The sequence below is a fragment of the Notolepis coatsorum genome (assembly GCF_963971535.1).
Source record: "Notolepis coatsorum genome assembly, chromosome: 5".
Taxonomy (NCBI): domain Eukaryota; kingdom Metazoa; phylum Chordata; class Actinopteri; order Aulopiformes; family Paralepididae; genus Notolepis; species Notolepis coatsorum.
The window spans coordinates 182,584,351-182,610,988 of NC_140169.1; the positions used below are offsets into that span (position 1 = coordinate 182,584,351).

Below are 26,638 nucleotides of genomic sequence, written 5' to 3' on the forward strand. Positions count from 1 at the left end.
GGCATGTACCCCGAGCCGATCGGATTCATTGTGGAGCATCAGAACAGCGTGGAATATGTGTTTACAGTATGTAGCGTTGGATCAATAAAAGCGATCGATTTTTGGAATGGCGATCAGGAATTGGAATGATCTTTTTGGATAACATCTGATCTCAGGTAAGGAATCTATTTTACCAGTCTTAGGATAATCAGACCTGTTTTCACGGAGATATAAGCTTTTCCCCTATGTGTGTGTGTGGCTGTGTGGCTGTGCGAGCGATCAGGAACTAAGAGAATCGATTTTCAGCTTGCGGCACCAGCGTGCATACGTACACATACTATCGATAATCTAGCGTTTATTTGAAAACGATTCATAAATAGGCCGAAAAATGACAACGTTCTAGAATATTCCAGTACAGGGCGTTTATCACGGAATCTTTTTATTTTCCTTGAAAACGAGGGCTTTTCAAAATGCTATAAAACGGAAATGAACCGAACGACTACCGCCCTGTAGCTCTCACCTCCATAGCCATGAAGTGCTTTGAGAAGCTAGTAAAGGGCTACATCTGCTCCTCCCTCCCCATCAACATGGACCCCCTGCAATTTGCATACCGCCCCAACAGGTCCACGGAGGACGCCATAGCCCATGTGCTGCACACAGCAGCATCACACCTGGACAAGAGGCAGGGGAACTATGTGAGAATGCTATTCATCGACTACAGCTCGGCATTCAATACCATAGTCCCCTCCATACTCATAGCCAAGCTCAGGGACCTGGGCTTGAACTATGACCTCTGCCAGTGGGTCTTGGACTTCCTGACTGGCAGACCCCAGGTGGTGAGAGCAGGCAACTGCACCTCCTCATCCATCACCCTCAACATAGGGGCCCCCCAGGGCTGTGTTCTGAGTCCCCTCCTCTACTCCCTGTACACACACGACTGTGTGGCTCAGCGGAGTAGCAATACAATCATCAAATTTGCTGACGACACAGTGGTGGTGGGCCTGATCTCTGCCAACGACGAGAGGGCCTACCTGGAAGAGGTCAAGGTCCTGGCGGGATGGTGCCAGGAAAACAGCCTCTCCCTGAACGTCAGCAAAACAAAGGAGATGATTGTGGACTTCAGGAGGTCGGGGGTCAAGGACTACAGCCCCCTCAGCATCGACGGGGCACCGGTTGAGAGAGTCAACAGCTTTAAGTACCTCGGAGCCTACATATCCGAGGACTTGACATGGACCACACACATTGACAGTGTTGTGAAGAAGGCACGACAACGCCTCTACTTCCTCAGGCGCCTAAGGAAGTTCCAAGTCAGTCAGAAGATCCTTAAGAACTTCTACTCATGTACAATAGAGAGCATCTTGACTGGCAACATCACCTCCTGGTTTGGGAATAGCACTGCACAAGACCGAAGCAGACTACAAAGAGTGACACGTTCAGCCGAACGCACAATTGGAGGGGGGCTCCCCACCCTCCAGAACATTTACAACAAGCGTTGCAAGGGCAAGGCTAAGGGAATCATTAAAGACTCCAGTCACCCGAACAACTGCCTCTTTGAACTGCTGCGGTCAGGCAAGCGATACCGGAGTCTCAAGGCGAGCACAGAAAGACTCAGAAGAAGCTTCTATTAGAGCCATATGGAATCCGCGATCACGGAATCGCGGACGGAATCGCGGAATTGAGCAATAAAAATGGAATCCACTATAAAAAAATAAAATGAAAAATAATTTAAATTTTTTATTTTTATTTTTTTACTTTTTTTATGTTGTGGGACTTGTACAGCACTTTGTTCAACTTTGTCAGTGCTGTAAAGTTTAAACCTTTTAAAATCTTAGACAAACAAAACACTTTTGTTTTTGTTTGCTTTATAAAAGCAGCACAATGAACACAAATCTGTCAGTGCCGAGTCCGACCTCATCTTAAATAACAAACCGCATTGCTTGTTGTAGTTAACAAAGAGAGGCAGAGTTGATTTTGCAAAAATATATATAATTTTTTTTTTTTTTTAATAATCACATTTTATTTTCATATTCGAATCCCATGCCCATCGAACGAAGCTTCGAAGCTTCAAAGTATTTAAGACAGCCCTATTAAATGGACTGTTATATCTTATTAAATTGTGGACATTTATTCATTCCCACTTATTAGACACTATTTCTGATGGTAAAATGAGCGTACAAAGCAAAATACAGAATTCTGAAATATTAAAACGGAAAAAACGGAATTTGGAAAAAAATTTAATGGAATTTGGAAAAAAATAAAACGGATTTCATATGGCTCTAGCTTCTATCCCCAGGCCATCAGACTGCTAAACGAACAATGAACACTACACAACAACAACCACCAAACGCACATAGCACACACATCCACACGCACACACTCACTTTAAACAGACACACTGTAGCACCCACTCCACACACTTTATAGCACACACCCACTTTAAACAAACACACTGTAGCACCCACTCCCCACACTTTATATTTATTGATGAAGGATTGCACTACAACTCGTACACCTTACTGTAAATTGTACCTAAATTGTACCTCATCCCATTTCTGCTTTGCACTATATAGTACTGTACATTAGTACACTGCAGCATAGTATTGTATATTATATGGTAACTCAGAACATTGTACATATGTCTATACCGAACACTGTGACCTCATTTTCTTCTTCTAAATTACATGCTATACTATGTTATTTGATACTATCTTGTCTAGCACAGTCTCTGGAGCGTAACAGTAAGAAGCATTTTGTATGAAAGTATTCTGTACTTCTGTATGACAACTATTAAAGAAACTTGAGAAACTTGAAAGTTGAATCCGCTTCGACAATGTTGACTGGAAAATGAGTCATTGATAAACGCCGGGCAGATTAGACACATAGCCATAATTTAAAACATAGATTAGGTGTTATTAACGCTAACATTGAAGTGGATGCTGGGCATTCAAGCACTAAATCGTGCTCCCCCTGCTCGCGCTGAAAGTGTTAAGGTTAACCTGAAATCCTGAGCAGAATATGCCACAAAGGGCCAGGGCCCTCATTCATCAACGTGACGTAGAAAATGTTCTATTTCCATACTTAAGCACAGAATTTAGAACATGTGCACGCACAAAAAAAACGGGATTTATCACACGTGCGTACACAGGTCCTACGCACACCTGTCTTGATAAATATGACTTTGATCCTACGTTTGAGCTCGTGCACTGTTTTAAGTATTTGCATACCAGAACCGCCCCGATTAACCATATACGGTAATGGCACACCCCCAAGAAATGTGGAAAAATGGACTAAGCCGAGGGAAGGGTGTTATGTGACAGGCTGACAGACACGTACGGTGATGTCGGATATGATATCTATTAACCATTGCTGCCTGGGCAGCGCAAACACTAATAAAGACCGTGCTGGAATATGACTGCCTTTTCCCGTTTTGTTTGATTAATACCCAGGGATTAAAGTTCTCCTCAATTTTATTCCAAATCGCGACGGATTTTCCGTCAATTTTCTACCTGCTGCATATGATTTCTAGAGGCATACAATCTATTTTGATGTCAGTATTGGGTAGCCTATATAAACAATAATACGAGAGCATATACAAGAACAATGAATCTCACTGCCATGTATGATGTAGCCTATACGCCATGTGTAGCCTGCCTATATGTGATCAATACAAACTTGAACTTGAATTCCATCATGTCTGTGTGCGGGTCACTGCGGGAACTCACAAGGCTGTTGTCACAATGTAAATAAGAACGTGCACTGAAAAGTTACAGTATGTAGTTGGTTGATTATTTGTATGACAGTCAGTAAACCCTTGCAAAAAGTATCCGTTTTATTTAATGAATTGAAAACATTCAGCATCGCCTTCCTCCCGGCATGCAGCAACAACATGTATCAGGCAAATGCGCATCGCAACATTGACTGAGTGGAATCCCTTTCTATTCACATAACTGCATTTGTGATGGAGCTTTGACAGCTACAGTAACAGTCTATTGCTCGATCCATCTCCAATATCACGATGGACCATGCCGGTGGCAAAGACCCGAGGGTGGAGAGGATTTGAATGAATTCCATCATCATATTTATATGTTGTGTCTGTCCACTATGTTTGTTACTTTGTTATCCCCCCCCCCCCCCCCCTATCTATGTAAAGCGACCTTGGGTCTCATGAAAGGCGCTATATAAAATGAAGCTATTATTATTATTATTATTATTATTATTATTGTTATTATTATTATTATCACATCTGTGCGGGAGCTCACAAATAGACTGTTAGTCTCAGTGAAGTTTCAACGGAGGTCATCTATTCTAACCAACAAATTGAAGTAGAAAGCATTTCGTGACCAATCTTATTTGGAAACATGACACACAAAATAATTCGCTTTTTATTTGAAACAATATTTAATCGCGTTTGGAGGTTGGTGTTTTGCGTCTGCCCCCCTGTGCCAAACAAGCAGGCCAACCTCTTGTTCGCGTGTGAGCCCGTTATAATTACACTACTGTCGCTATTTTACAATGAACTATAATGAATTACGGGTCATACAGAAGTTGAACACTAATGCACGGAAGCTTATTTCCGCGTTGAAACTAATGCAGAACTGAGGAGCGCTTATGCCGTAGTAACGATGTTCTACCACTGGGCGTCAGCTACGCATGCTCCGAGCTGTGCGTAAATATAAGCACGAAGTCAAGTTCAAGTTGAAATTGATGAATCCCACACTTTGCTTAGAAATGGTCGTACGCACAGGTCAAGCACATATCTGTGCGTAAGTCACGTTGATGAATGAGGGCCCAGGTCTAGGCTATGGGTCGCAGAGTTTCACAAGGTTAATTCATAGTGTGCATATATCCTTGTCTTAAGGATATGAAATCTACCTTCTTAAAACATTGCAACATCATCTAGGCCTAACGCACAATAAATGGCCTGGGCTTGCTCCTTATCAGATGGAAGGAATTACTTGCATGTACATGTTCAATACTTCTATCCTACTTCATGAGCCAATCATGTTTTATTTCTCAATCTTGACTGTGGAGCAATTATAGTGTTGAAATGTGTGTGTGTGTGTGCATACGTGTGTACCATGACGTGCAAAGTGACACCTGCTGGGCCTCACTACCAGCATAGCCTCCATAGTTGGCCTTGGCAATGCACATGCATTCTACTGGCACATTATGTTACAGCCATGACCTTGGACTGGGTTGCACCTGTCATTTATAAATCGTACTTACTTATTCATATGTATGTAAAGCCATTGCTAAATACCTCGTATGGGTGTAATGATGAATTTTCCGATTCAATATTAATTTCAGTTTTGAGGTCACATTTCATTTCGGTTTTCAATTCTTTGTGTTAAAATGTATTCATAACTACACGGCATAGTGTACCCTTCCCTTCCCTCCCACTTTACGCTGACAAGGATATAGGCAGATGCCTAGTTTGAAACAGAAAATTAGACCTAGGGAAGAGAATGAGAGAAGTACAATTGTCTATAGTGTTAAAAGAATTGTGAAAATATTTCCCCCCCGATTTTCAATTCTGTATTGAGATTATTACACCCCTAGTTAAGTTGTAAACTGGTGATTTACTCATTTGGGTTGCGCCATTCATACGGATTGGTTGTTTAGCTAGTAAAGCTTTAGTAAATTAGTGTAAATCAGTCACTAAGTGACCACCTCAGCACCCAAACAAATGAAAAACCATTTTCTATGTAAAAGGTCCCTAAAGAAAGTAAGCGGCTGGGGTACAACTGCAGTGCAAGGAGTCATGACCAACCTACAGTAGCTGCAGTACTAGAAGAATCAAACTATGTAAGTTAGCTTGTAAATGCATAGGGTTGTACTGGTACATCAGTCAGCTAATCTGCTCTTCAACACGTGTCAACCAGACAGTTATGAATCGATGGATGCTGGCAAGCAAACACAAGGCGGGGAAATGACTAGGGTGGGTAGTATGGCCAAAGTTGCCAAATACATTTCTTGAAAGTTACTCAATACACCACCTCATCTGCAACTAACCATAACCCTTTAAGTTGTGCCACGGTGAAAGCAGCTGACGGTACGGCACTCCCCTTGTGGGCTATAAGAAGAATACAGCCGGCGAATCACAGTGGAGCAGGCTTGCTGACTTGGTAATGGCCTTTTTTCCCATTTCCTGCATCTATGGTAAGTCGGTAAACAACACAGTCACATACTGTAGGAAAGTATGGTCGGCTAACTGGTAGGAATTCCAAGCTCTTCAGTTCCAATTAAACGTGTGAGGGTGTGGGGTAGGGGTGTAACGGTACACAAAAAACATGGTTCGGTACGGGTTTTCGGTACAGTGGGGGAAAGTTTGGCTTTCCATGTTCCACTCAGGGGTGATGTAGTGTGCAGTAACTAATTGTACTTGTAGGGCTGTCAACGAATATTGTATATTGAAATTATAATCAAGTTGTTAAAACATGGACTTCATGGAACAGGCTGCTCTATCTCTGCAAGAGATTGATAGGCCCGATGGCCTTCAAGGTCCCTGGAACTTTATTAGATCACTATCTTGAATATGTTTGTGTACTACTGAACCTTTGTAACACTCTGCAACCCTCCCCCCTCACCCCCTTGTTGTTATTATTATTATTATTATTATTATTATTATTATTATTATTATTATTATTATTATTTAATTTTTTTTGTCTTAGTTTGTCTTGTCATGTTTGTATTGTCTTGCTTGTGAAAAATTAAAACTTTAAATATGAAAAAAATAATATATATATATATAAAAAAATAAAGGTGTTAAAAATATATATATATATTAGATTGTGAAAAAAAGTCATTAGTGGTTAACATACCGTTGTATTCGTTTGGTACACAGCCGTACTGAACCTAAGGTCCAGTACTGAAACGGTTCGGTGCGGATATGTGTACCTTTACACCCCTAGTGTGGAGAGGACTAGCTGACGATCAGCCTGCGCATGTGGTTCTGGGTTTCAAGTTGGTAGTATAATCTATGATTAGTCAGCAACTCTGACTTCTATGAAAAAGGAACACACGAGGGTATAAGATGCATGCTAGATTATTATAATTATTATATGTCCTTACCAATGATCAGTTGTCGTCGTCGTCCCCCCCCCTTAACACATATTGGAATTGAATACCTATTGGAATTGAATCCTTGGTGGGGTCTCATTGAATTGCCCTTCTGAGGTTTATTTTTATTTCTTCTCTAAAAAAGGTTTTGTGGGAGTTCTTCCTCATCTTCATTGATGGTTAAGGTCAGGAGTTATTGTTCCACTGTGGGCTTGCGAAATGTATTGAGTCATGTATTATGATGTTTGGGCCATACAAATCCATTTGACTTGGCTAGAATAAACTTACGAGGGTGGGGGCACAGCCCCAATGTTCTCACCGAAGTTGTTTAGCACTGGTAGACAATAGGGGTGGGGGGAATCAATTCACATAAGAATCGCGATTCTATCTCTACCGATTCAAAATCGATTCTCACTTTTCAGTCTTGTAATTGATGACTTACAGTATTTGGAAAAAGTCTGACCGGAGGTTTTATTGTTGTTGCCGCTCGCTTGACACAGGCTCTCTCAGCCGGCTCCCCGCTCTCTCATTCTCTGTAGGCCTACACACCCCCTCTGTAAATTGGTTTTGTTGTTAGCACGCAGCATGCTAACTGCTAGTACTCTGCATCGCCATTTGGAGAAAATTTGTTGTCTGCTGTTTAACTTAGTGTTACATGTCAAGATTCAGCAGAGGGACAATGTCGTCTGTAGATTTAGTAAAGAGCAGGTATCAGTTTACTACGATGATTTGCGTTCAAACTAGCATTCAAATGTGCAGCTGAAGAGCCACGCACTGCTCACAGCTCGCTAGCTAGCCAGGTAGCAAAAGTAGTCTGTTTAACAGCTGGGAAAACAGAAAAGAAATATGAAAGACTGGAGATGTTACATGGTAATTGTTTTGTACGTTTGCCATGTTGTTTCACTAAGTTCACACATTTCAAGCATCTGTGATGTAACGTTCAGAATGAATGCTTTTATTCCTGGAAGTTTGCTAGCCTGGTCCGCTAGTGTTAGCGCCGCAATGACGGCAGCCAGCTAGCTTGCTTGTTGAATTATCTCACGTTCACTATTTAGTCAAAACAAAACCAAACAACCAAAACCATGGAAGCTCAGACATTTCAAGCATCAAGGATCTAAATTATGGAATGAATGCTTTTGTTCCTGGAAATAACATTAGCCTGCTGTAACTTGCAAATATACAGCTGTTGGCAATGACGGCAGCCAGCTAGCTTGCTTTATTGATTATCTCACATTTGCTATTAAGTAAAAACTAAATCATATGTTAATGTGCAGGGGGGGAGAGTATCATATTGAATCAAGAATACATTTTTAATCGAATCGTGACCCCAATAATCGAAACCGAATCGTGAGATTCCCCAAATCGTGCACCCCTAGTAGACAACGCAACTTTTTATTTTATTTTATGTGATTTGTCTCCCAGTGGTAAAGAGGAAGCAATTTTCAAGGGAAGCCACTGACTCATGTTCATCTTATAATTCTAGCATGCATGCAGTTGTATAGCAAAAGGTGTTGACACAGAAGGGAATTCATTGACCCACAGAAGGGCTGCCTCTTCAGCCTTCTTGTTTGAATTATTTTCCAGATCGTTTACACAGCATCTTGACTCTTGAGCAGACCGTTCACATAATGACAGTTTTAAAGCCCCTACCTTGACTCTTGATCTTAGAACCATCTGACCAATGCCAAGATTAAGTCCCCACGACCCCCTCCCATCCTCGAATTTCACTTTCCACTTCAAGTGGGAAACTGTGGCACTGTTCTCTTATTAAAACCAAAAAGAAGGGACATCTCTGCAGGTTACTACGACTTCACATAGGCCTACTGTAGTTCCCTAAAAAGGAGGGCCCAAACAAATGTGTGTGAACAAACACCCCTAGTTGATCTCCATTTTTCTGGAAGCTGAGGGAGTACTATATTAGTACACTGCATAGTATATTGTATATTATATGGTAACTCAGTTACGTCTATTCTGCATCGAACATTGTACATATGTCTATACTGAACACTGTGACCTATTTTTTACTTCTAATTTACATGCTATACTATGTTATTTTATTTCATACTTATCTTGTCTCTGGAGCGTAACAGTAAGAAGCATTTTGTATAAAAGTATTCTGTACTTCTGTATGACAACTATTAAAGAAACTTGAACTTGAAACTTGAGCACTGGCCCACTTGTAGCCTGTTAGCCTGGGAGAAGGATTAGAAACACTGCCTGGGTTAAAGCTGCTTACACTATACTCTACTCTCTACTGCATCACCTGGATACAGCCTCTCGGGTAACAAAATGCCACGTCGGCGAGAAGCCTCTGATATAGACAAAGACTGGTAAACATACAAGTTAACTGAAAAGAAATGAGACCAAGTCGGATGCATTTTCTGACCCCTACCAGATTTGTCCAAAAGCATGTTTGCCCATTACCAGAAGTAAATTCCCCCCACCTCGAGACCAACTTACCAATAGACATAGTAGGCCATTGCCATGACCACCAACGCCCCACATATCCCTGTGAAGATCATCACTCCACTCTGGCTCAACATTTTGGCTTCCTCTCAGTATACCGCCAAAATGAAGAAAAACCTCAACAAAAGAAGGTCCTTGGAGCACAATGGATGGTCACAGCCTGTCCTGCTTCACAACCATGATAATCCCACAGAAGGAACGAGGGAGATTATGATGACAATTTCCCAATTTCCCAATCGGCACTAGAATGGGCGTCCCTGGACGTCTCTGTCGATGTCAGAATGAGCCAAAAAAAGGGTGAATTTTCAATGAGGACAGGCCCAGGAATCCCAATATCTTCACAAACCCGCAGGACACGGCTAAATATTGTACGATGGCTAGCTTCTGGAAGGAGGGACGCACACAGGTAAAGTATCTTACATGCATTCCCCTCCTCTAATCCAATGGATCAGATTAGCAGTGATTAGCGAGCTACCGGCACCCTGGATATGTCACATCCGATCTCATCAGCAAAAACCAGGGATGGGTTCTCTTGGAGCAGGGTGGAGTTAGCAAAGGGAGGAATCTGTGATGCCAAAAGGACTGATCATAAGTAGGGCTGGGTTCAAAAAATCGATTTCCCGATTCTCAATCGATCTTCATTTGAATGAGCGATTATCGATTCATAATCACAAGATCGATCTTAAAAAATATTCAATAAAAGATTATATATATTTTTTTTCATCCCCTAATTTTGTCGTCATGCCAATTCCTTTCCTGGTCGTTGCGTGCATTGCCCCACTGTCGGTATGGGGAAGGTGTAGACCAGGGGTCGGCAAAGTTTGTCCTCGGGATAGGAATTTTCCATTGGTTCTCCCAGCCCATGTGACCATTTCTAGCATTTCCATTGGCTAAAGTGACAGACATAGATAATGAGTGTGGAAATACAACAAATCTACGAAACCACTTACCGAGACATCACCCAGACGTGACATATGCAAAAGCCAATGTTCCAATAAAAAGTACATTCATGTAACTTCTTGAGAGTCAATTATTAATGTAAACATTGATCTTTTTAACAATGCAACATGTTAAAAAGGTTCCTTGAACCATTGAATCGGGAATCGAATCGGGACATTGTGAATCGGAATAGAATCGTTTTGGGAAATCAGTGGCGATACCCAGTCCTAATCATAAGGTGTCAGTTCTAGCTTTGACTTGCTATTGGCCATCCACTTGTGCCATTTAACATAGGGAGGAAGCTAGGCTAAACAGTTTACTTGGATAACTTCTTTAAGTGTTGTGCCAGACCAGTAGCTTGTTGTTGCTCCGCTGTCTCTCTTCAGTGAGGCGTGTGGAGAGCTAAATTAATCGAAAGCCCAGAGGCCAATTAAGAGCTGTCCCTTCTCTTGGCAACACTTAACTTATAGATGAATCAGCATGGGCATGCGTTGGCTTGACCACGCAAAGAGGGCAAACAGGGCTAGTGGGCAGGCTAGTGGGCAACCAAAAGCCTTTCGGGCTGTTCACAGAGAGTCCATGTCAAGTATGGTTCATATATAAACTGGCAAAGAGACAGAAACAGAACATATCAAGCTAATACTGAAGCAAGCAGGTCAAGGGTTCAGAGCCAAAGTACAGCCCTAAGGCTTCTTCACTAGGGGTAAATGCAGAATATGTGAATAGATTGTGATAGCTGGACACTGACGTTTGTTTTATCCACAAGATGAAAACCAGATGCTAAAATGAACATAGCACTCACTGATGTGAATGCATTGCAGACACATTGTTGTAGTAGCTTAGCCTAATTTATTCTATGGCCTTCATCAAGGATCAGGGGAGGAAATTAGGCCACTTTACTCGCCAAATGCGAGTATTTTTTTACGTTTGGCGAGTAATTCATGAAGAGCACTCGCCAGTCTGGCGAGTACTAGTAATTACAAAACAAAACAAAAAAATCATTCTGCAATCTGCTGATTCGCTCACTGGCACAAGCCGAACTCTGACTCCCCCCTTGATTCCTCCCATTTGCGCCTCAATCCAACCATAACCAATGAACATCATCGTTGTACAGATGCGCTCTAAGCTCCTCCAATGAACACTCATTTTCTAGAAGATGCCGCCCATCTAGGGGAAGTGGACAGATCACTGCGCGCGGACCTACAGACTCCTGCCACCGGCTTGATAACGTAGACAAACTTAGACAAAAACACATCAGTGGATGAAAATAATTGCATGTAGAGTCGTCGCTTTCGGATATCAGTGCGGTCTGACATGGGGGCGAACAATAGCATGCGACGCGTCTCCTTCGAGTCGGATGAGAATGACAAGTCAACCAGCATTAGCCGGCTAGCTACCTAGCATGTAACAAGCTACCATAACGCGCGTTCAACATAGTGGACTATACTGAGCGGCTTTGCTTAAATGCAGCCGAGTGACATTTTATTATTACCGGGTTTCCCCCCATATCACCACTCGCCCATATGCCCTTCACAACGGTGATGTTGTCATACTTGGCATTCAGAATACACCTGCTGAACCCCTAGCGTTGTCGATTCGGTTCCAATGTATTGTCATCTTACAGCACAAGTACAGTACAACCAGAATACATTTGGCATACAACCAGAGTGCAAATGTAACAAGTCAAGTTGTTTTATTTAGCTATTACATTACAGTGAAATGCTTGGTTCTTTCACTGCCCAACTCAGTCCAACCTAGACCAGTCCAACCTAGTCCAGTCCAGCCCAGCATCTTTCACTGCCTAGTTCATCCCAACCCAGTCCAGAATAGTTCCCTCTTTCATGTTAATATGTGATATCCTAATATTTTGAAGAGTAGAGACAGTGTGATTAATACATGTTGTATGCTAATATTGTGAAGAGTAGAGACTGTTATTAATGTTTTATGCTAATAAATATTTTAAAGAGTAGAGACACGGTGTGATTTTTACTATGATTGAAAATCAATTTAGACAAAGACATACAAAGAAGTAATTATCACAATTAGCGATTTTTTTTGGCTGGTAAAAAATCAGTTTGTCTGGTAAAAAAAATCAGATACTCGCCAGTTGGCTGGTAAGCCAAAAAGTTAGTTTCCTCCCCTGTCAAGGATGTTAAAGGGCTGGACTAAGCCAATCTAGCCTTTCCAGTTCCTTCCTCTGCTATCACAGACTCCCTGTGGGATTGTTGCATAGCCATAGCTCTGGGATGAAGGGCGTGATGACTGATAAGACTCAAAGATCCAAGGCTCGGGTGCTGTAGTCAGCAGAACATTGATGGAGGTTGGAGGCAAAGAGGTGGGGGAGGGTGTGCAAAGAGGCCAGGCTTGTTAGGGGTGAAAGCTCTTAGTTAGTTAGGCCACTTAACAATTTACCTAAAGAGCATCACAAAACATAAGTATCTGGTAATAATCTTTCTCACAGTAATTCTTCTGGAAGGAGGAAGTTCTTCTTGTTCTTCATTAATCAGATATAAGATCAGCAGCAGCAATAAACCTCTTATGGTAACGTAGTCTACATACCAAGAACATTACCTTGTATTGAGTGTAAACCCAATAAGTCAAATAGAGTGCAGACTATGAAATCTATCAAAGACATCTGATCTGACTTGATAGTGAAAGGCTTGAATCGACAAGAGCTCTTGTCAAAATGTTTTTTATTAAGATTCCTTTTTCATTAACGTCATCTTGTGGGCAAAACTCTGCTTCCAATACCAAATTCACACACGCATCTTTTGGGGAGAGACTCCAGGGACATGATGGATGAATGAAAGCACTTGCAAAGATAGGTCGTCAGAAGTCACATTGGTTTCATCCAGAGGCTGTTCCTGTAGAGTTCCAAAATGAAATTGCACATGCATTCCCAAAACATCATCATTGTTTACAAACGGTAAAAGGGTCTATGCTGTAGCCACAACCAGCTAAATATAATTTACTGAATTCAGGAGGTGTATCACAGTAACCTGAACAGTCAAATATCCCTCTATATTTTTGCCAGTTGTGAATATAAGTAGTTTGTGCTTTTTAATTTGAATCAACAGCCAGAGTTAACCTCTTAACTGGTGCCCAGAAAGGTGGCCATTTTTAAACTTGAACTAGAGGACTGCATACTTTTGAAAAGCGTATCTTAATAATTTATACTTATAGCACATGCATAAGCCTGGTCTCTTTTGAAAGATAACATTCTGAAGTTTCTGATACAATAAAATATCACTTTTAGTGCTAATGAAATAGAGTAACATAGGTCTGAAGTCTGAACTTGAGTTGTAGAAAAACTTGTTACTCACGTTTTTCTGTAGTATAATAATAATGCAGGACTTTTTAGAAGTCTTTATTCTGCATGCGACGACACACTTGCGATTGGCGGCACACACACACAGGAACACACACATGCATTGTTTTTTGGGTCGCCGATGTGATTGAGTCTCTGCGCTTGACCCATCCCATCGGCCTTCCCCCCAAGGGCAACCGGGAGCAGATAGGGGCATCGGCGAGGTACCACGCCCCGAATCCAAGTGCTCCTGCCCGTCTTCGTCAGGGACGCGACAGCGTCAGCGGTCTGTTGTGCATGTTTTTCCATTGGGTTTCTCTTATCAGGGGGGGGGGGGACCCTTGCGAGCACGGGGAGAACATGCAAACTCCACACAGAAAGGCCTGGGAGATACGCCACCCAGCGTTTCCGTTAGCCGGTAATTACCGGTTTTTGACCGGCAAAATCTGTTGAAGTCCGACTTATTTAATATCTCCGGTCTTAATGTCCGGTGAAAATAATTCCCTGAGTCTAAGCACAATTTGATTATTTGAATTGTATTAAAATAGGCTAAAATTAAATAGCCTATGCGATGAACGAAACGATCATTACATTTGTTTCCTCGTTGCTTCTAATAATGACAACGACGTTGTCGGCGAGAGCTTAGTGCTGGTGTGCGGACTTTTGTGTGAAGCTGCAGAGCCAGAGAGGCAACGGCACAATGCAGTATTCCATCAGTACTCCAATTTGGCCATTTTCAGCCAATGTTGGGTGGGGGGCGCTGTTGTGCGGTTCCCAGAAAAGAGCAAATAACAGCTAAATCAGCTTCTCTGCAGCGCCATACTCTTTGCAAATAAGTCGTTGCGAGGTGGAGAGTCGTCACGCAAACCACGATAATGTTGCCGTCTCTCTGCTTTCTCAGTTCTTCGCTTGATATAATTAATACAAATGTCCAATATAACGGAATTCGTTAGCTCATAAAAATGTGATTATAACAGACTGCTGTTTAGTGTCGGACCGACTGCCCACATACGCGGTCTATTTTAGTTCAAGTCAGCAGCAGGGACTTATTTTATTTGGAATATATTAATTAATGACTGTATACGCAAAAGTAGCCTAGTTTTAAGTAATAATATTATAAATCTACATGCCTTGAGGATGACATTCTTTATATTGCCTGCCTATCAATTGTTTTAAAGCTCAATAAACTATGACCGGAATTAATCTCATTTGTCCGGTAGATTGAAATCTTGCAGGTCACGGAGACCGGCAACAATTTTTTCTAACGGAAACCCTGACGCCACCTGGGTACCTGGCAACGCGGAAACCTGGTCCCGAAGCGGGAATCGAACCCTGGACCTTCTTGCTGTGAGGCGACAGTAGTTGCAATATCCAAATATAGTATTTCCAAAGATTATGTGTAAAATCAAATGCAATTCATAAATGGTTCAAATTAGTGATGCACGATATATCGGCCGCCGATATAATATCGGCCGATATGGTCATTTTTTTACACATCGGTATCGGTCCGATATCAAGAAAAAATAAATTTAATATTTTTGGTCTTAAATAGTTTCAAAATAACAGTAATTTCTGAAAATAAGTTACAAAGGTAAAAAATAAATGTGTTTTGGAAAATAGCCCTTTATTTGATTAAAAAGCAAAATTATTCTGAAATATTAAAACGGAAAAAACGGAATTTGGGAAAAAAATTTATTTGGAAAATAATAAAATGGATTTCATATGGCTCTAGTTATGGGGTTCTTCAGATTAAGTCTAATAGGATCCGTAATCAATTGCAATAAATTAAGGTTATAAGAAACAACCTTTAAATAATCAGAGGCATTTTTCAAGCAATCAATGTTAAAATCAACCATAACTATGAATTCAGATTTACTATAGCGAGAGAGTGATTCAGCTAGAAGACCTAACATCAGCTGATGGAGCTGATGTCTATAAATCCCACTAACTACAAAGGAATTATTAGACCAACAATCAACACTAATATAATAAATTCAAAACACTTGGGTAAGATAAGAGAATGTAGAACAGAAACGGAAAAACAGGACCTCACATAAATGGCCAGTGGCCACCTCTACCAATTCTGTAAATTCTGAGGAGGTTATAACCAGTTAACACCTTAAGCCATATTTCATTGAGAACCACAATGTCAGGCTCTACTTGAAAAACAAAAATATTCAGGTAGTCAAGTTTCTGATTTTTCTAGCTCTAAATGTAATAGGGTTATTCAGACAAATTGGTGTACAGTGAAGAAGACATTTGGTCTGAGGAGGAACGGGATTACAGGGAGAGACGGGTGATATGGAACTCAACGAGGCAGCAGGTACAGAATCAAGAGTGGAAGGGGCAAAAGGCACACAACACTGTGGAAGACTACCTTCAGAGGAAGGTAATTGTCAGGCCAAAGATGCTACTAGGGATGCCCCGATCACGTTTTTTGCCACCGATACCGATCACCGATCGTCGTGAGCCATATCGGCCGATACCGATCGTTTTTGATTAAAAAAAAATTAAAGATTATTTTATATATTTTTTATTAAAATATATATATTATATAATTAGACTTGTACTTGTATTATCTGCGAGACATCGCCACCACGCAACAAGCTCCACTGTCTGTGTGTACTCTAGTAGCCTCCAGCTACGGCCAGGATTCTCCGGAACTGCAGCTGGACCCTATACTCGAGTAGCCTCGAGCTACGGCCAGGATTCTCCTGCGCTGCAGCTGGACCCTATTGGTATAACGTTACTGTGCTCAGCAAGCCCTCAGCTCGAATACGCGTCGAATCAGTGTTATAAGACATTGATATCAGGAGCTATCTGTAGCTACTGCTAGCCGGATATATAACGTTAATACAACGCCTCGGTGAACTATTTAGTTCAATGGGACATTTCGTTTTGAACAGTGAACTAACTTGCGCTAACGTGAGCTAACAGAGCTATCATACACGTCTCTACTAGACTATTGCCGGAGCATTTGTTGATATCAGGAGCTATCAGTAGCTAGCCGGCTAGATACCGTTCGGTTAGACAATGCCTCATCATGTATTAAACTAAAAGTGAATAGTTGACTGGGTCATTTTGTAATGGTAGCTAACGTTAGCTCAGGGAGACGCCGTCCTCCCGTCCCACTAGACTAGACCCGTGTTTACATGCGTGCGGGAGGGGCTGGAGGGATGAGCAGACGCCGCACCACCCGGTGTCTGAGACAGAACTCAGCGAGTGAGATCGGTTTTGACGATCACGAAAATAATGCATTATCATTTATCACCGATCACCGATCGCATATTTATACTGATTATCGGCCGATAACGATCGGTGGCCGATCGATCGGGGCATCCCTAGATGCTACATATTTGAAGGAGCTAGCAATCGGATGCTTCACCCCCATTCCATTGGGATGGATACCATTGTATCTGAATAATAGGTCATTCCTGTTGCCAAGGCCAGTAGCAATACAACGGTTCTGTAATCAACAATGCAAACTAAAAAGACGACTGAAACGATCTGAACCACGTCCCAGGGATTGAATGGGGCCAGGCAGGATGCAGATTTCCCCCAAACTCAACAGTTGTTATCAGACTCTAAATCTGATTGAAGTTTGACAGATTGTTGGTTTGCCATGACGTCCTTAGTTCCAACATGAATAATTACAGTGTGAACAGAGGGCTATTTATCAATAATTGCAGGAGCCTGCTCCAAGACATCTACAACCATAAAGAAAAAGTAATGCGGCCACATGGGACTTTAACAAACCTGGTGATAGAATCACCATTCACCATTGATTAATAAGATCTCAGGTTGACCATTGATACAACCTCCATCATAGATCGCAAGGTTGCTATGATACTCTACCATTGATGCAGCACCAGCGTGACCAGGTGCGACATGATGAGCAGCAGCCAACACACTGGGAATAACAATATGCATTGCATACATAATGGCCAGGGAACAAAATGAACACCCACCAAGCACCAATGGTGTGTAGATTTCCTCTTTGGCTGGTAAATTACAGACTACTCAGCCACTCTGGCGTGTACATTTCCATACAAGAAAGTGTCCATGGCTGAAATCTTGCATCCATAAGAACATACTTGTGGCGGGGGCTTAGCTGCGGGTGCATGGTTATCACCAGCCAATGTAGCTGGTGTGCAAACAGCCAGTGCTTTCAGCTTTGACAACGACATAGAGGCTAACCGAAGAGCGGGTCTTGGAAGCCACAGACTTGGGTAAAACAGGTAGATAGCTGATAGCTAACTAATAATAATAACAATAATAACAATAATAACAATAATAATAATAAATTGGATTTGAAGAGAGAAGCGCCTTTCTCAGACTCAAGGACACTGTACAAGGAGAGAGTTCAAGCTATATAAAATAAAGGGTAAATAAAAATGAGAAATGAATATATGATTGTGTATAGTAACAAAAAAAAAAAAAAAAAAAAAGATAAAAAAAAAGGAAGAAAGGTGCTGTCCAATTGGATGAAGCGGTAACAAGAAAATTAACAAAAACAAAAAAACTAAGTGTAGCTAGCTAGTGCTAATAACCGCACAGTATGTAATGTAAAAGCTAGGCTAGTTAGCAATAACAGTAGGCTAGCTTGTGTAGCTAACATGCTTATGGTCACTACTTGAAAACCAGCGCCCAGCAATCAAGTGGTTGGCTCCATCTTTGGTATATTGTTGCATATATCACCTAAATGTTCATAAAACAACTGAAAATGGCTTAGCAGCATCCATACCTTTACCTAATTGAAAATTAAAGGATCTATTATTATGCAAATTCACAACAAGTACCCATTGATATTTACCAGCAATTCTAAGTCGGCAGCTTATATTATTTCAAGACATGCCAATACCTACTCCACTTTCTGTACACGTTTACGTTAAAGGTGTCAAGTTACGACAAATTGAACAGTAACATCACACATGCAGCTCCCTGTGATTTCAGGGAAGTACAGAGAAGCTCTCCCTCTCCAGGGGAAGAATTTGAAAAAGGTGCTCATGGTGAGTTCTACACTAATCTGTATAGTCAAAGCCATGCCTCCAAAAGGAGTTAACCATAAAAAACATGTTTTTGAGTGGAGGGTATGTTTATATAAATATATTATAGGCTACCAGTAGAAATGAGGTCAGTGAATACCACAACCACTACACCAGAGGAAGCTCAACAAATCATGTTAAACCCAGATTCGGCTCAAACAAGGGACTAAATACGTTTCGCAATTTTGCCACATCAATGTGGAATGCCCTACCCAAAGCTGTAAAGGAATGTGAATCCCTACCCACATTCAAAACCGCTCTTAAAGAGCACCTACGGGAGGCTGCAATTCTAAACTGGCCACCGTAAATGCCCAAAATCCCCACCACCTCCTAATAGACAGTCTCCTCCCCACCGCATGTATATATTCCCTCCCCGCCGTATGTATATCTCTCTCCCACCCACCCACCCCCTCCTAATGTACAGTCCCCTCCCCATCATATGTATATACTCTGTCAGGATCTAGGGGTAACAGTACTGTATATTTGAATACCGTTTATGTCACAAATGTATCAGTACTAAATACCTATATGTCCCTATGCCATAAATGTAGGGGTGCACCGATATGAAAATTGGCCACCGATACCGATTGTTCAACTAACATAATCGGCCGATACCGATACCGATACTTGTGGCAAAAAATAAGTATTTGTAATTTTTTTTAATTTTTTTTTTAATTTTTTTTTTAATATATTTTTTTTTTAATGAAACTACTGTATATTTGTATGTGTATGTTTGTATTTGTAGGCCTCTTTACTTACTTAAAAAAAGGAAACATCAAGAAATATGTTTATGGTATCACTATCCCTCTCCCAGTATCGTCTGGCGGCCTGCAGAGGGATACTATTTTCTCAACCAGAGCTTTCAACCAATGCAATGGAACCATTCTGGCGGCCTGCAGCGGGATACTATTCTCTCAACCAGAGCTTTCAACCAATGCAATGGAACCATTTTGATTGACAGTCGATTCGGCCAATTACGCCACACCGCTAGCACCCACCTCCTGCTGTTCTTACCACCAATCGGCAAGCGTTTATTCATTTTCTACTTCGGGGCATGCCGCCATTGATCTGCTTGCGAGAATGCGAGTCAAACTCAGAACCACAACAAGCTAATACGTTAGCTGCCCGGCAGTGCCCGCCGACCAGCGCGCTCCACATGATGGCCAAACGAGACACAATGATTTTACTGCAACAAATGTTATAATAAAACAAAGCCTTTCTATACATTTGTCTGGTTGAAAACTTTATTAACAGATTGCAGAATGGGTAGTTGGGTACGGAATGGAACCGAGCTATGAACGGCTTGCTTGCTATCTTCGGGTAAATACTATGCTGATGTAATTGAACGTGTAACTAACTATATAACGTTAATGCCACAAAACGAATGTTTGTGTCATTTTAACAGCAGATACTTTCTTAAATGCCATCCTCCCAACAGAGCGTTGTTGATGGGGAGCTCTGATGGGTTCGCTTGGTTGTGTTATTAGCATTGAACAGCTAACCGAAAGCTAGCGTTAACTAATGTTAAAGGTTTAGCCATAACGCTACGTTGGCTAAAGTTGGGGCTATTCATAATCCAGCAATAATGGCTGCAGACCTGCAAGCAAAGTACAGCAAGTTGGCAAAGGAGTATTCCAACGTAAATCACATTTTCACCAGTAACGTTAGTCTTCTGCCTCCCGGTAGCTCATGCTAGCGTCGTCACTGAGCGACCACCTCGCGTACACAATTAATGACATGTTGCGGACAGCCATATCGGTGACAATGTTTAGCTTTTAGTGCCAAATGATAAGAGTCTGAAGCGGAGTCTCAAAAGAGAATGTTGAATATTTAGTAGTAACTTTGATGCAGTAGCTTGTGTGTGTGTGTGGGGGGGTAGTTGGGTACGGAATGAGCAACGGAATGGAACTGAGCTATGAACGGACTCGGAGTAATGCCTTGCTGCTATGGGTAATAATAATATGCTGATGTTATTGTCCGTGTAACACTAACTATATAACGTTAATGCCACAAAATGAATGCCTTGTTAATCATAAGTAGTAACTTTGATGCAGTAGCTTGTGTGTGTGTGTGGGGGACGGCGGGCGTTGTGCAGGTAGGTCGCGAGTGAACTTTTTTTTTTTTGTCTTTTGACGCTACACAAATTGATGGTTATTTATCGGCGACTGCTATCGGCACATTTGAGCTTATTGGCCGATAGGCCGATAGCAGTCAACAAGGCACTTATCGGCCGATACCGATACCCGACCGATATATCGGTGCACCCCTACATAAATGTCATGTATGTTGTGTATGTCATAAATGTCTATATGAATTGAAAATGGGGGACCCTGATGGAAACAAGACAAACGTCTTTCTCAGGTCTGCATCCCCTTAAACAATTGTGTGTATTGAGCCGTACTGTATTGTACCCATTCTGCAATCTGTTAAATAAAGTTTTCATTCATTCATTCATTCATGATACACTGGGACAAATTTGTTTGTATAAAAGGTATACATGTCCCCAATCCCCATATAATTTCTACCAGATGGGTACACAGCAAACTGTTACTACTAGCTTTGACAACAGACTTAACGTTGAGCATGTTCTAAAAAGCTATTTTATCATTTTTAGCAGTTTAAAAAAAAAAATATCTAAAGCCAAAAGGTTTTTCAGCATTTAGCTACAGGCATAGATAAATTGTATGTAATGATAATAAACAATGTCATAGTAACTGATTGTGAGTGTTGTATTATTTCAAGATAATAAAGTAGCTATAATGAGTCAATAGATAAAAAGCAGTAATGGCATGTACTGTAGGTTACTCACCCTACTCATGTACAGTAGGCATCCACATTACACAGCATTTACAGACAGAAATAAACTTCATGGCTCATCCTACTCTGGGTATTATTAGGTGGTGTCTACCCACATAACCTGAGGATAGTAGTACTAGTACCGCACTTAAGAAACATTTTTAAATGTTCAATTGCAAATAGAATTAATTGTTGTTGTTTCCTGGTCAATTAATAATTTTGATTAATCGACTAATCAATTAAATAATCTACAGATTAATCGATAACAAAATAACCGTTAGTTGCAGCCCTAGTTGAGAACCATTGCAAGATAGCATTCTCTGAGCTCTTATACTCTATTTTAAATGGTATTTACAAGAAAAACAAATGAGCTATACCTAGGGCTGGGTGTTGAAATGTGATACTTTTATGATATCGATTTGAATTGCTTAAATACTATCAAGTAGAGCTGCCGCATTACCGCGGTATCGCTGTTGCATCACGCTCACCGCAGAGTTAGGCTGAATACCGCATCACAGCTGTTTTTTATCATAATAATAAAGTTGGCTTGCGGCTTGCGGCTCTGCAGATATACCCTACTCGGTTCCAAGCGACCCTATTGGTCCAGCCTGGCTCTGCGGCTCTGCAGATACCCCCTACTCGACGCGTCACACTTTGTAGCCTCTGAACGAAAACAGAACGCCGCGCCGCCATCTTTACTGCCTCGCTAAGGATGCATTTCATTCAGGATTTGTTTGCGACAGAACCAAGTGCAATAAACAAAAAATAATGGATTCACTGTGTATTCTGCCTTATTTATTGATGAAACAAAACCGACATCAACCCAATTTACCACCGAGCGGAGAGTTTAGTGTCACAACAAGATCGCTGATGTGTTAAGTTTGTTGTTGTTATTAGCCTAATGCTACCGTCAGCCGATATGTACACGAGAGGTAACGTTAAACCCGGGTTTGCTTGGTAGAATACACAATGAGAGGTAACGTTAGCTTTGGCAGAATAGACGCAACGAGAGTCTGGTTAATGTTGTTATTGATTGATTGATTGAAACTGTGTTAAACTCTGGCTTGCTGCAAGCCCTCGGACATCTATGCCCACGGAGCTTTCAGTGTACACAAGCGGCGGCGCCTGCGTCCCCACACGGAGACAAACGGAGTAGTATCTGGCTGCAGTGGAAAAGGAACGAAGTACCAGGTGCCTAAAGCGGGTCGAGTAGGTACTATGCAGTGGGAAAGCGCCATTAGACTAGAGGCAGGCTATAAGAGTAGACTACTAAAAAAAAAAAAAAATGCATTCAAACTTTTTTTTTTTTTGTGCGCACTGTGCGGTAATACCGCGGCGGTAGAAAATATTTCGCAAATTCGTGCGGTAAGGAAAATATCAATACCGCGGCAGCTCTACTATCAAGTATTGAAAAATGCTGTGGTATCACATGACACTGGGTCATTCAATACCAAATTTTGATACCTTAGTTAGTACATAATGTCATCAGTGTCAGTGAGCCAATACGCTTGTTTGTAAATAAGTTTGTTCCAAGATATAACATTTATTCTGTTCAACCACAATCCAAAAGCATTGGAAATAGAACAACGTCTCTGATTGGCTCACACAGCACATGTGACACACGCATAACTCAGCAAAGTAAGGTATCAAATCCCAGGTATCAGTATTTCGGTATATGTACCCTGATGTAGATCTTCTAAAATGCTAAATATATCATAGTATAAAATGCAGGTCATAATGCCCACCCTTATTTGTGCCATGTGTCATGATCATGGTATTCCTATTCCCTTTGTCCCAGGGCCTAACAAAAATAATGGTTTGTTTCCGGTTGCCGACCGACCCTGCCGATTTAGGTGCGATCCAATATATTTTATGAGTTTTTAAAAAAATATATAAAAAAATTTAAATAAAATAAAAATTTGATTTTTTTTTTTTTTTTTTTTTAGAATAAAGTTTCATAGAAATCTTAGTCAAACCTTTAGTATTATGGATATTAAACATGCTGGCAGAGTACATGCATCCATGTTGTTGTGAACATTTTAATTAAATAAAGAAATTCCCTATCCATAGTCGCCGTGGGAAAGAAAAAAATAAATAAAAAAATCCCTACCTACCCATGGCCTAACTGACAACCAACAGGAAACGAACAATATTTTTTTTTATGCCCAGGTTTATAATCAGTCCCAAGGGCAGCGCATTGTCTATACAGTATAGGCCTATCCATCCAACAACCCCCTGCTCCAGTCACCTCTACACAGGATAATAGGATTAATGGCTCTACGTGCCCCTTGCTCTCAGCTCCTTGTAATGGCCACCATCAGTATAATTATCTCATCTAACTTGCATGTTCTGATTAATTTTAGTCCCGGTTTTGCTTTTGCGAAATAAAGTAAAACGGCAATGCAACTCACTCTACACAACAACAGCTGCGAAATAAAGACAATAATAATGGTATGCATTTCAACTTGACATTTACTCTGCCCCGCAACTTGTGTGCGCACATCTTATTAATAAGAAGAGCCCACTTGCTGGGATCAGGCGAACTGCCAAAGAAGACACATGTAGAGAGAGAGAGAGGGACGAGCATTCATGTGGAAATGTCAGAGCTCCAAAAAACAACACCTCCCTTTTGCACAAAGGATACATGGTCATTATGAATTTTTAATGGTGAATTGAAAATGGGGGACCCTGATGTAAACAATTAAGACGAAAGTCTTTCTCTGGTCTGCATCCCCTTAACAATTGTATGTATTGAGCTGTTTGATTGATTGATTGAAAACTTTATTAACAGATTTCAGAATGGGTACAAATACAGTACAGCTCAATACACACAATTGTTAAGGGGATGCAGACCAGAGAAAGACTTTCGTCTTGTTTACATCAGGGTCCCCCATTTTCAATTCATCAGGAAACTAATTGTACTGTACTGTACCCATTCTGCAATCTGTTAATAAAGTTTTCAATCAATCAATCAGTCAATAACTGATTCACTGCCAAAGTCAGATAATCGACTTTATCATCAGGCTAACTGCCAAAGACACATGTAGAGAGAGAGGAACATTCATGTGGAAAAATGTCAAGAGCTCCAAAAACACCTGCCCTTTGCACAAAGGAAGGATACATGGTCATTATGAATAACGGTTAATGGCGATTCACTGCCAAAGTCAGATAATCGACTTTATCTTAGCCAAATATGTAATGTTAGTGAATGCGTTGACAACCTCGTTATCTTAAAACTGAACTCCAAAAAGGGCTAATAAAGTACCATTATTAGCCTAAATAGCCTCCGATTGTAATGAACTGTAGTAACCTCGGTGACTTGTGTGTGTGGTGGTACGACAGTGTTACACCAGACATGCGGCCAGCAGAGATGCTGTGAAGCCAGCAGGGTATTTTTGCTTATTATAACGTTATTATTACAAACAAAACATGCATTTCACATTGTTGAATAATAAAAGACTCACGCAGCAGCACGACACTAGGAGAGCAAGCTAGCCTGACAACAACGTTTATAATTATAATGATCCTGATTTATATTTAGCAAGAAAGAAACTCATTCATTTGTGACACACATCATCGCTTGACTTTGTGGCTCAGCTATATAGCTTCTTTAATATCGATACGTTTGCTATTAACGTTAGTTGTGCAAAGCTACAAACGTATACCCCCACCACCAACACAATGCATCCGTGTAATCACGAGTTATTTAAAGGAGAAAGTAAAACAAATACACGCCAAACTGCACGACACAGCAGCACACCTGCTATAGCTACTGTTAGCTTAGCTAGCTGCTGACTTTAGCTCAACACTGAAGTGCGAAGGACAGATAGAGCTAATACAAGCTAAGCTAACGTGGCGACCTATTATTATTTCGTCAACATATTTTCCCCAAGTAATTGTTATTAGGAAGTTAACGGACTATGATGATGTGTCAACTGACATGTATCCTTTTTATGCAAATAACGTATTTTGCAGCTCGCCCACCTCGCTTGTACCAAAGCAGTGTGTTACTAAAGCTAATGTTATGCTAGCTAGCCACCGGCTGGTATAACAGTGTAGTACCGTTAGCTCTGCTGTTGACAGGGACACACAGGGAGAGAGAGAGAGATAGATCTAGAATAGTTTATTGATTCAGAATGGAATAATAACACATATATACATTTGAAAACACAAGAGGAACAGGTATACATATCACCATTTACCAATAGGATTAAAATAAACACAATAATAAAGCCATAGGGCTTGTTTCCATTGTGGTCCTTCATAATGTAATGCGTGTGTTGCTTCTTACCTGGAAATAATGTCCAATGAGTCCCTTGTTGGTTTCTTCTTGTAGATGCTGCTGGCCTTGTGCTAAAATGGTTTTCTAGGAGACGGTCTTCATAAAGAAGTGACTATGCCTGAAAACGGAGCAAAATTACTTAATTCGCGTTTGTTTGTCCGTTAAAGAAGCCCCATCCTCCCCTCACACAGCAAGTGATGATGTCCTGCTATAACGTTATGCTGCTGCATCCGGTTCAGCCCATATTAGGCGAGAGACCCTGAACTTTTTTAGGCTGCAGCTCAACCTGACTCGTTTTTACATCAACTGTTAACTTACTACACGACTAGGTCGCCTATGAAGTCGTAGTTGCATACCGTTATCCACCCCCCCCCCCCCGTTATCACATGTCATGATGTCATGTATGTTGTGTATATGTCATAAATATTATGAATTGGAAATGGGGGACCCTGATGTAAACAAGACGAAAGCCTTTCTCTGGTCTGCATCCCCTTAACAATTGTGTGTATTGAGCTGTACTGTATTGTACCCATTCTGCAATCTGTTAATACAGTTTTCAATTAATCAATCAATCAATTTATGCAAATGACATGTCATCAGTTTATGACTGCAACTTGTTCTTGTTTGTGGACGTCTCAGCCCTGCTGGTCTCTGACAAGAACAAACAGGTTGAAAAACCCTCAGCTCAGAACTCTGCAGAATCTGCACCTGGCTCGCTGATAACAAACTATCATTACACCTGGGTAAAACGGAGTCCATTATCTG

The 26,638-nt window shown here is 41.1% G+C and overlaps 1 protein-coding gene across 1 annotated transcript in view; it reads right to left on the reverse strand.

Annotated features, from left to right (window-relative positions):
* The window catches only part of LOC311228721 (1-acyl-sn-glycerol-3-phosphate acyltransferase gamma-like), a 68,645-nt gene extending 42,571 nt beyond the window's left edge, over window positions 1-26,074 (reverse strand). The window contains exon 1 of the mRNA XM_084314660.1: window positions 25,883-26,074. The gene's annotated coding sequence lies outside the window, so the exon portion shown is untranslated. The remainder of the gene's footprint in view (window positions 1-25,882) is intronic.
* Between the last annotated feature and the right edge of the window lie 564 nt (window positions 26,075-26,638).